Below are 9041 nucleotides of genomic sequence, written 5' to 3' on the forward strand. Positions count from 1 at the left end.
CAGTGGGGTTACCACAGAGCCATAGAAACCAGCAAGTTCCCCCCCACTACGTCACAGAGGGTCCCGCCTTTCCTCTCCACTGGCTCAGCGGGTTGTGGGTTGTGCCCACCAGGGCTCAGGGCTCTCTATGTATTTGGTGGTCTCTAAGGTGCCACGGGACGTGCTGAGGTCACAGCCCGACACGGCTCTGAGACGTCTCCCGGGGACGTGCTTTGAGATCCGCAGGCGCGAGGGAATTTCTTGGTGGCCGCGTGGCTGGGTTCAGACTCTGCATTAGGCTCTGATGTTGCAGGAATAATGTGGGGGGGAGCAAGCTGCCACGGGCCCCCCCTTCAGAGTTGCCTACATCTGGATGGGGGGGCTATTCCCTCCCTTATAAAACCCAGCCGCCTGAGTGACACTTTGGTTCCGCTCAACCTGCCTCCACTCCGCCACTTCCTTTTTTGAAGCGCAGATCCCACTGGCTGCCGGTCTCCAGGGCAGAAGTGTTAATAAAAGACGCTCCGCCCAGTGACCGCTCCCGGGGCAGGGCGAGCCAGGCACGCCGAGCGCTAATTTCAGCCCCGCTGCTTGGCTGGAACGGAGCCGGGAAAAGAGGGAAGCAAAAATAGCCCGGTGGGAACGAAAAGGCCAGTGGCTGCAGCATCCCTCCCTAGGCACCAGGGCAGGGGCTCTTCATGGAAGGCCCCTCTGGACAGACAGTGCAGCAATAAATACCCCGTCCTCCCTGCCAGGCATCTCAGGCCCCCTGAGCCAGGTAACAATTCCCAGAGCACTATGCACACTGTCCACAGGAACACTCTGCTTCCCGAAATGCAGCCACTGCTGGGGTGGAGGGTCCCCGCCAGACACTGCCTGTCACTCCTGGCAAGGACGCCGGGATGAAACCCTCAGCTGCAGGGCAAAGGTCTCTGCCCGCATGCGCCAACCAGCCGGGCGCTGCAGCTCTCTCTGCATTGGCCCCTGGAGACAGTCGGCAGGAAGCTCTACCCGGGAGGAAGAGGTGCCTGTTCTGAGGAGTTTCCCACTTGTTTGCCTCCCTGGGAATGAAAACTGGGGGAGGCTTTCTTGACCCTTTGTCCCTCTCCCCTTAGCCAGGGTTCCCTGGAGCGAGTCAGGTGCCACCCAGCTGCTTAGCAGAGCACCCACCGCTGGCAGCATGTGTTTCTGCTGTGGTGCACATCTGCACATGCCTGGGTGCGCACAATAAAAGTTATTCCACACACTGGGTGGGAAAAATGAGAGGGAACACGGCTCTTAGCCTGCCGGCCCCTGCTCTGAGCTCCTGGACTTTGACGCAGGGCAGCAGAGCAGACGGGTCCCCATTTGCTCTCTCCATGCCAGGAGAACACGGAGTGACTTGGGCTGCACCCCACTTGTCCATGGCCCCGAGGGGAGATTCTAGGCTGCCTGGCTTGTGCTCTGGAAGGAAACTCCCTTTCCTCTCTCCAGGGGAGCAACTTCCACCCCAGGACACCTGCCCCCTGGGCTTGGGCAGGCCCTCCCCCTCCAGCGGCAGCCCCCTCTCGGGGTGCCCACTCCAGTGTGGGGACCCTCTCATGTGGGGCCCCCTCACACCTGGGGGGTCTGCCCCTCCGTCTCCGGGACGGTGCCTCTCAGGGCCTCCAGCCTCTGCCGTGAGCCCGCCGGGGGGGGTCCCCTCCCTCTGGCCCCCGGGCCTCCCCTCCCAGAGGGAACAGCACCCCCCCCCCCCGTTCTCTAGACCAGAGCAACTACCAGCCAGCACCAAACAGGAGGGTTGATTGAGCTTACAGCTAAGGATCCCTCCCCCCAGCCCCCACGTCAGTCTCCACGCAGCCGGCTGAGTCCTGCCTGCTCGGCCCCCCAAAAACAGCCCCCGTCTCCCAGCAGAGCCTCCAACACCCCCAGCAACAGCCCCTCCCCCGTCCATCGTCTTCTCCCCAGGTAACAGGGTTGCCCCGGGCCCCTCTTCTCCGCCTCCCCCCCGCCCAATGTTCCCCCCTCGCTGGGGTCCGCTGGGCCTTTCTCTGGGGTCTCCCCTCTGCCTCCCAGTGTCTGTCTCTGGCCAGAACCGGCTTCCTCTCAGCAGGGCCGGGGTCACCAGGGTCCCAGATCCCACGGCTCCAATTCCGGGCTGTTCTCTGAAACCACAAGCTCCCCCTTTGTCACGTTAAACCAGTAACTTCCGGGCACTGAGCCCCCCCGTATGCAACCCCCCCGAACCTCCAAAACTCCCCCCTTTGTCACGTTAAACCAGTAACTTCCGGGCACTGAGCCCCCCCGTATGCAACCCCCCCGAACCTCCAAAACTCCCCCCTTTGTCACGTTAAACCAGTAACTTCCGGGCACTGAGCCCCCCCGTATGCAACCCCCCCGAACCCCCAAAACTCCCCCTTTGTCACGTTAAACCAGTAACTTCCGGGCACTGAGCCCCCCCGTATGCAACCCCCCGAACCCCCAAAACTCCCCCCTTTGTCACGTTAAACCAGTAACTTCCGGGCACTGAGCCCCCCCGTATGCAACCCCCCCGAGCCCCCAAAACTCCCCCCTTTGTCACGTTAAACCAGTAACTTCCGGGCACTGAGCCCCCCCGTATGCAACCCCCCCGAGCCCCCAAAACTCCCCCCTTTGTCACGTTAAACCAGTAACTTCCGGGCACTGAGCCCCCCCGTATGCAACCCCCCCGAGCCCCCAAAACTCCCCCCTTTGTCACGTTAAACCAGTAACTTCCGGGCACTGAGCCCCCCCGTATGCAACCCCCCCGAACCCCCAAAACTCCCCCCTTTGTCACGTTAAACCAGTAACTTCCGGGCACTGAGCCCCCCCGTATGCAACCCCCCCGAATCCCCAAAACTCCCTCTTTGTCACGTTAAACCAGTAACTTCCGGGCACTGAGCCCCCCCGTATGCAACCCCCCCGAGCCCCCAAAACTCCCCCCTTTGTCACGTTAAACCAGTAACTTCCGGGCACTGAGCCCCCCCGTATGCAACCCCCCCGAGCCCCCAAAACTCCCCCCTTTGTCACGTTAAACCAGTAACTTCCCGGCACTGAGCCCCCCCGTATGCAACCCCCCGAACCCCCAAAACTCCCCCCTTTGTCACGTTAAACCAGTAACTTCCGGGCACTGAGCCCCCCCGTATGCAACCCCCCCGAGCCCCCAAAACTCCCCCCTTTGTCACGTTAAACCAGTAACTTCCCGGCACTGAGCCCCCCCGTATGCAACCCCCCGAACCCCCAAAACTCCCCCCTTTGTCACGTTAAACCAGTAACTTCCGGGCACTGAGCCCCCCCCGTATGCAACCCCCCCGAGCCCCCAAAACTCCCCCCTTTGTCACGTTAAACCAGTAACTTCCGGGCACTGAGCCCCCCTGTATGCAACCCCCCCGAACCCCCAAAACTCCCCCCTTTGTCACGTTAAACCAGTAACTTCCGGGCACTGAGCCCCCCCGTATGCAACCCCCCGAACCCCCAAAACTCCCCCCTTTGTCACGTTAAACCAGTAACTTCCGGGCACTGAGCCCCCCCGTATGCAACCCCCCGAACCCCCAAAACTCCCCCCTTTGTCACGTTAAACCAGTAACTTCCGGGCACTGAGCCCCCCCGTATGCAACCCCCCCGAGCTCCCAAAACTCCCCCCTTTGTCACGTTAAACCAGTAACTTCCGGGCACTGAGCCCCCCCGTATGCAACCCCCCCGAGCCCCCAAAACTCCCCCCTTTGTCACGTTAAACCAGTAACTTCCGGGCACTGAGCCCCCCCGTATGCAACCCCCCCGAACCCCCAAAACTCCCCCCTTTGTCACGTTAAACCAGTAACTTCCGGGCACTGAGCCCCCCCGTATGCAACCCCCCCGAGCCCCCAAAACTCCCCCCTTTGTCACGTTAAACCAGTAACTTCCGGGCACTGAGCCCCCCCGTATGCAACCCCCCGAACCCCCAAAACTCCCCCCTTTGTCACGTTAAACCAGTAACTTCCGGGCACTGAGCCCCCCCGTATGCAACCCCCCGAACCCCCAAAACTCCCCCCTTTGTCACGTTAAACCAGTAACTTCCGGGCACTGAGCCCCCCCGTATGCAACCCCCCCGAGCCCCCAAAACTCCCCCCTTTGTCACGTTAAACCAGTAACTTCCGGGCACTGAGCCCCCCCGTATGCAACCCCCCCGAGCCCCCAAAACTCCCCCCTTTGTCACGTTAAACCAGTAACTTCCGGGCACTGAGCCCCCCCGTATGCAACCCCCCCCGAGCCCCCAAAACTCCCCCCTTTGTCACGTTAAACCAGTAACTTCCGGGCACTGAGCCCCCCCGTATGCAACCCCCCCGAACCCCCAAAACTCCCCCCTTTGTCACGTTAAACCAGTAACTTCCGGGCACTGAGCCCCCCTGTATGCAACCCCCCCGAACCCCCAAAACTCCCCCCTTTGTCACGTTAAACCAGTAACTTCCGGGCACTGAGCCCCCCCGTATGCAACCCCCCCGAGCCCCCAAAACTCCCCCCTTTGTCACGTTAAACCAGTAACTTCCGGGCACTGAGCCCCCCCGTATGCAACCCCCCGAACCCCCAAAACTCCCCCCTTTGTCACGTTAAACCAGTAACTTCCGGGCACTGAGCCCCCCCGTATGCAACCCCCCGAACCCCCAAAACTCCCCCCTTTGTCACGTTAAACCAGTAACTTCCGGGCACTGAGCCCCCCCGTATGCAACCCCCCCGAGCCCCCAAAACTCCCCCCTTTGTCACGTTAAACCAGTAACTTCCGGGCACTGAGCCCCCCCGTATGCAACCCCCCCGAGCCCCCAAAACTCCCCCCTTTGTCACGTTAAACCAGTAACTTCCGGGCACTGAGCCCCCCCGTATGCAACCCCCCCGAATCCCCAAAACTCCCCCCTTTGTCACGTTAAACCAGTAACTTCCGGGCACTGAGCCCCCCCGTATGCAACCCCCCCGAGCCCCCAAAACTCCCCCCTTTGTCACGTTAAACCAGTAACTTCCGGGCACTGAGCCCCCCCGTATGCAACCCCCCCGAACCCCCAAAACTCCCCCCTTTGTCACGTTAAACCAGTAACTTCCGGGCACTGAGCCCCCCCGTATGCAACCCCCCCGAGCCCCCAAAACTCCCCCCTTTGTCACGTTAAACCAGTAACTTCCGGGCACTGAGCCCCCCCGTATGCAACCCCCCCGAACCCCCAAAACTCCCCCCTTTGTCACGTTAAACCAGTAACTTCCGGGCACTGAGCCCCCCCGTATGCAACCCCCCCGAGCCCCCAAAACTCCCCCCTTTGTCACGTTAAACCAGTAACTTCCGGGCACTGAGCCCCCCTGTATGCAACCCCCCCGAACCCCCAAAACTCCCCCCTTTGTCACGTTAAACCAGTAACTTCCGGGCACTGAGCCCCCCCGTATGCAACCCCCCGAACCCCCAAAACTCCCCCCTTTGTCACGTTAAACCAGTAACTTCCGGGCACTGAGCCCCCCCGTATGCAACCCCCCGAACCCCCAAAACTCCCCCCTTTGTCACGTTAAACCAGTAACTTCCGGGCACTGAGCCCCCCCGTATGCAACCCCCCCGAGCCCCCAAAACTCCCCCCTTTGTCACGTTAAACCAGTAACTTCCGGGCACTGAGCCCCCCCTGTATGCAACCCCCCCGAGCCCCCAAAACTCCCCCCTTTGTCACGTTAAACCAGTAACTTCCGGGCACTGAGCCCTCCCGTATGCAACCCCCCCGAACCCCCAAAACTCCCCCCTTTGTCACGTTAAACCAGTAACTTCCGGGCACTGAGCCCCCCCGTATGCAACCCCCCCGAGCCCCCAAAACTCCCCCCTTTGTCACGTTAAACCAGTAACTTCCGGGCACTGAGCCCCCCCGTATGCAACCCCCCGAACCCCCAAAACTCCCCCCTTTGTCACGTTAAACCAGTAACTTCCGGGCACTGAGCCCCCCCGTATGCAACCCCCCGAACCCCCAAAACTCCCCCCTTTGTCACGTTAAACCAGTAACTTCCGGGCACTGAGCCCCCCCGTATGCAACCCCCCCGAGCCCCCAAAACTCCCCCCTTTGTCACGTTAAACCAGTAACTTCCGGGCACTGAGCCCCCCCGTATGCAACCCCCCCGAGCCCCCAAAACTCCCCCCTTTGTCACGTTAAACCAGTAACTTCCGGGCACTGAGCCCCCCCGTATGCAACCCCCCCGAGCCCCCAAAACTCCCCCCTTTGTCACGTTAAACCAGTAACTTCCGGGCACTGAGCCCCCCCGTATGCAACCCCCCCGAACCCCCAAAACTCCCCCCTTTGTCACGTTAAACCAGTAACTTCCGGGCACTGAGCCCCCCCGTATGCAACCCCCCCGAGCCCCCAAAACTCCCCCCTTTGTCACGTTAAACCAGTAACTTCCGGGCACTGAGCCCCCCCGTATGCAACCCCCCGAACCCCCAAAACTCCCCCCTTTGTCACGTTAAACCAGTAACTTCCGGGCACTGAGCCCCCCCGTATGCAACCCCCCGAACCCCCAAAACTCCCCCCTTTGTCACGTTAAACCAGTAACTTCCGGGCACTGAGCCCCCCCGTATGCAACCCCCCCGAGCCCCCAAAACTCCCCCCTTTGTCACGTTAAACCAGTAACTTCCGGGCACTGAGCCCCCCCGTATGCAACCCCCCCGAGCCCCCAAAACTCCCCCCTTTGTCACGTTAAACCAGTAACTTCCGGGCACTGAGCCCCCCCGTATGCAACCCCCCGAACCCCCAAAACTCCCCCCTTTGTCACGTTAAACCAGTAACTTCCGGGCACTGAGCCCCCCCGTATGCAACCCCCCCGAGCCCCCAAAACTCCCCCCTTTGTCACGTTAAACCAGTAACTTCCGGGCACTGAGCCCCCCCGTATGCAACCCCCCCGAGCCCCCAAAACTCCCCCCTTTGTCACGTTAAACCAGTAACTTCCGGGCACTGAGCCCCCCTGTATGCAACCCCCCCGAACCCCCAAAACTCCCCCCGCCTCACAGAGTCTGCACCACCGATCCATTACAGCCCCCCGGCAGGAGATACTTTAGCAGAATTGAACCACCAATTCACCCGGGCCTGGCCCGCTCCATCCCTAGATAGCGAACTGGGGATTGCCAAGGGGGTCTCACTCCAGGGGTCTCTGACGCCACCTAACCTGCTTCACAAAAGGTGGGGTCTAGTGATGGGGAAACTGAGGCTTGCAGTGGGCAAGTCACTTGCCCAAGGTCACCCAGCCAGAAATAGGATCCAGGTCTCCTGACTTGCAGCTGGGTGTGCTGTCCCCAGCCGGGCAGATGCTGCTCTGCAGCGTGGAGCGGGCCAGGCCCCATAGCCATCCAATTCACAGGCACGAAAACCTCCCTGGAACTTGCCAGGGTCCATCCGAGCGCCCAGAAGCTCCGGTGTCTCTCCCGAGACGCAGGGAACTGGCCGGGCTCCCTGTGGTTTGTTTCCCAGGCTTCTGGCGGGGGCAGGGAGCGTCTTGCAGGGAGCACAGGCCGCGCGGGTTTAGTTCAGGCCGGTTTCGAGGCAGCCAAACACCTGGCTCACATGATCCGGGGGCCGCGTCCAGCTTCATGTGGGAACTCAAGTGACAAACAGGTTATTATTCCAGCCCCCGGCCCTGCCGAGCCCGGACCCGCCTGCAGGGGGCAAGGGGAGGGCAGGTTAATTATAGCCCCTGACTCAGGAGGACAGCTGGCCTTCTGTTTATCAGGCAGGCAACTCCCCGAGCAGGCATCCTGGAAGCGCGTCTGCCCTGCGGGGGCCGGAGACCTGCTGCATCTCCCCCCCTCGTGCCACGCTGCCTGCACGGGGGTGGAACTGCTCGCGCCAGTGGCAAGGCCACGGGGTGCCACGACGGGGCGGGGGGCACGTGCAGCGAGGGCGTTGCCAGTTCTCCCACGGCCCCTCCCCCGGGCGGCCCTAGGGCAGTGAGACGATCCCCCCGGCCACTGAACGCCCCTCACCTGGGCCCTCCAGGAGGCCGGGCAGGAGCCGGATTCCCCCAGACGGCACCAGTACAAACATGGCCGTGCAGCGCGCGGGGGAGGGCAGGTCAGCTCAGCGTGTTGGGGGGGGGGGCAGGAAGAGCTGGGCAGCTCCTCTGCCGCCAGCCTGGTTCCGTGGGACGCGCTTCGATCTGTAGAGACGTCAGGGCCCCGCTCGCCAGCCGGGGAGTGGGGCAGAGCCATCCCAGCGCATCGCATGCAGGTCACCCAGCCCCACTGCCTCGCAGCAACGACACCAGGCCCCCCTGCCCGGTTCCCCAAGTACGCATGCTCCAGCCGGCCGGGGAAAGCCTGTCACTGATTTCCCCGCTTACTTGGGGGACCATAGAGGGGGTGCATCACATCCTTGCAGTCGTCATTTACAAAAAAAGGACCCCCCTGAAATTCCTGCATCCAAGCCTGGACACCCTCGTCCCTGGGGCGAGATCTGACCTCATCACCAGGTGCAATTCATAGGCAGCAGGTTTAAAACAAACCAAAGAAAGTTTTTCTTCACTCAGTGCACAGTCAACCTGTGGAACTCCTCGCCAGAGGATGTGATGAAGACTAGAACTTTAACAGGGTTCAGAAAAGAGCTAGCTAGATTCCTGGGGGTTAGGTCCATCAATGGCTGTTCGCCAGGCTGGGCAGGAATGGTGTCCCGAGCCTCTGTTTGTCTGGGATGGGTAACGGGAGGGATCACGGGAGGATTCCCTGTTCTGTTCCCTCCCTCTGGGGCACCTGGCATTGGGCACTGTGGGCAGACAGGCCACTGGGCGAGATGGGCCTTTGGTCTGACTCCGTCCGGCCGTTCTTATGTTCTCATAGGGAAGGCTTGGTGCCCCGAGCCATCCGGCCCTACAGCCTCCGCCGTCCCTCCCTTGCAGGACTGGCCATGCGCTGGATGCTGGCAGGCAGGACCGATCCGAGCTGCCGGAAGCTCAGCTTGCAAAGGGGACCTGGCCCCTCTGGCATCCAGGCGGGCAGTGCGGCTTCCCGGCACGTCTCAGCCCCTCGGGGCTTACGTCCCGCCGCAGGCGTGGCCCGCCGTGGCTCCGCACATGGCAGCCGTGGAAGC

This window comes from Pelodiscus sinensis, chromosome 26, assembly GCF_052426305.1.
Source record: "Pelodiscus sinensis isolate ZL-2025 chromosome 26, ASM5242630v1, whole genome shotgun sequence".
In the NCBI taxonomy this organism is placed as follows: domain Eukaryota; kingdom Metazoa; phylum Chordata; order Testudines; family Trionychidae; genus Pelodiscus; species Pelodiscus sinensis.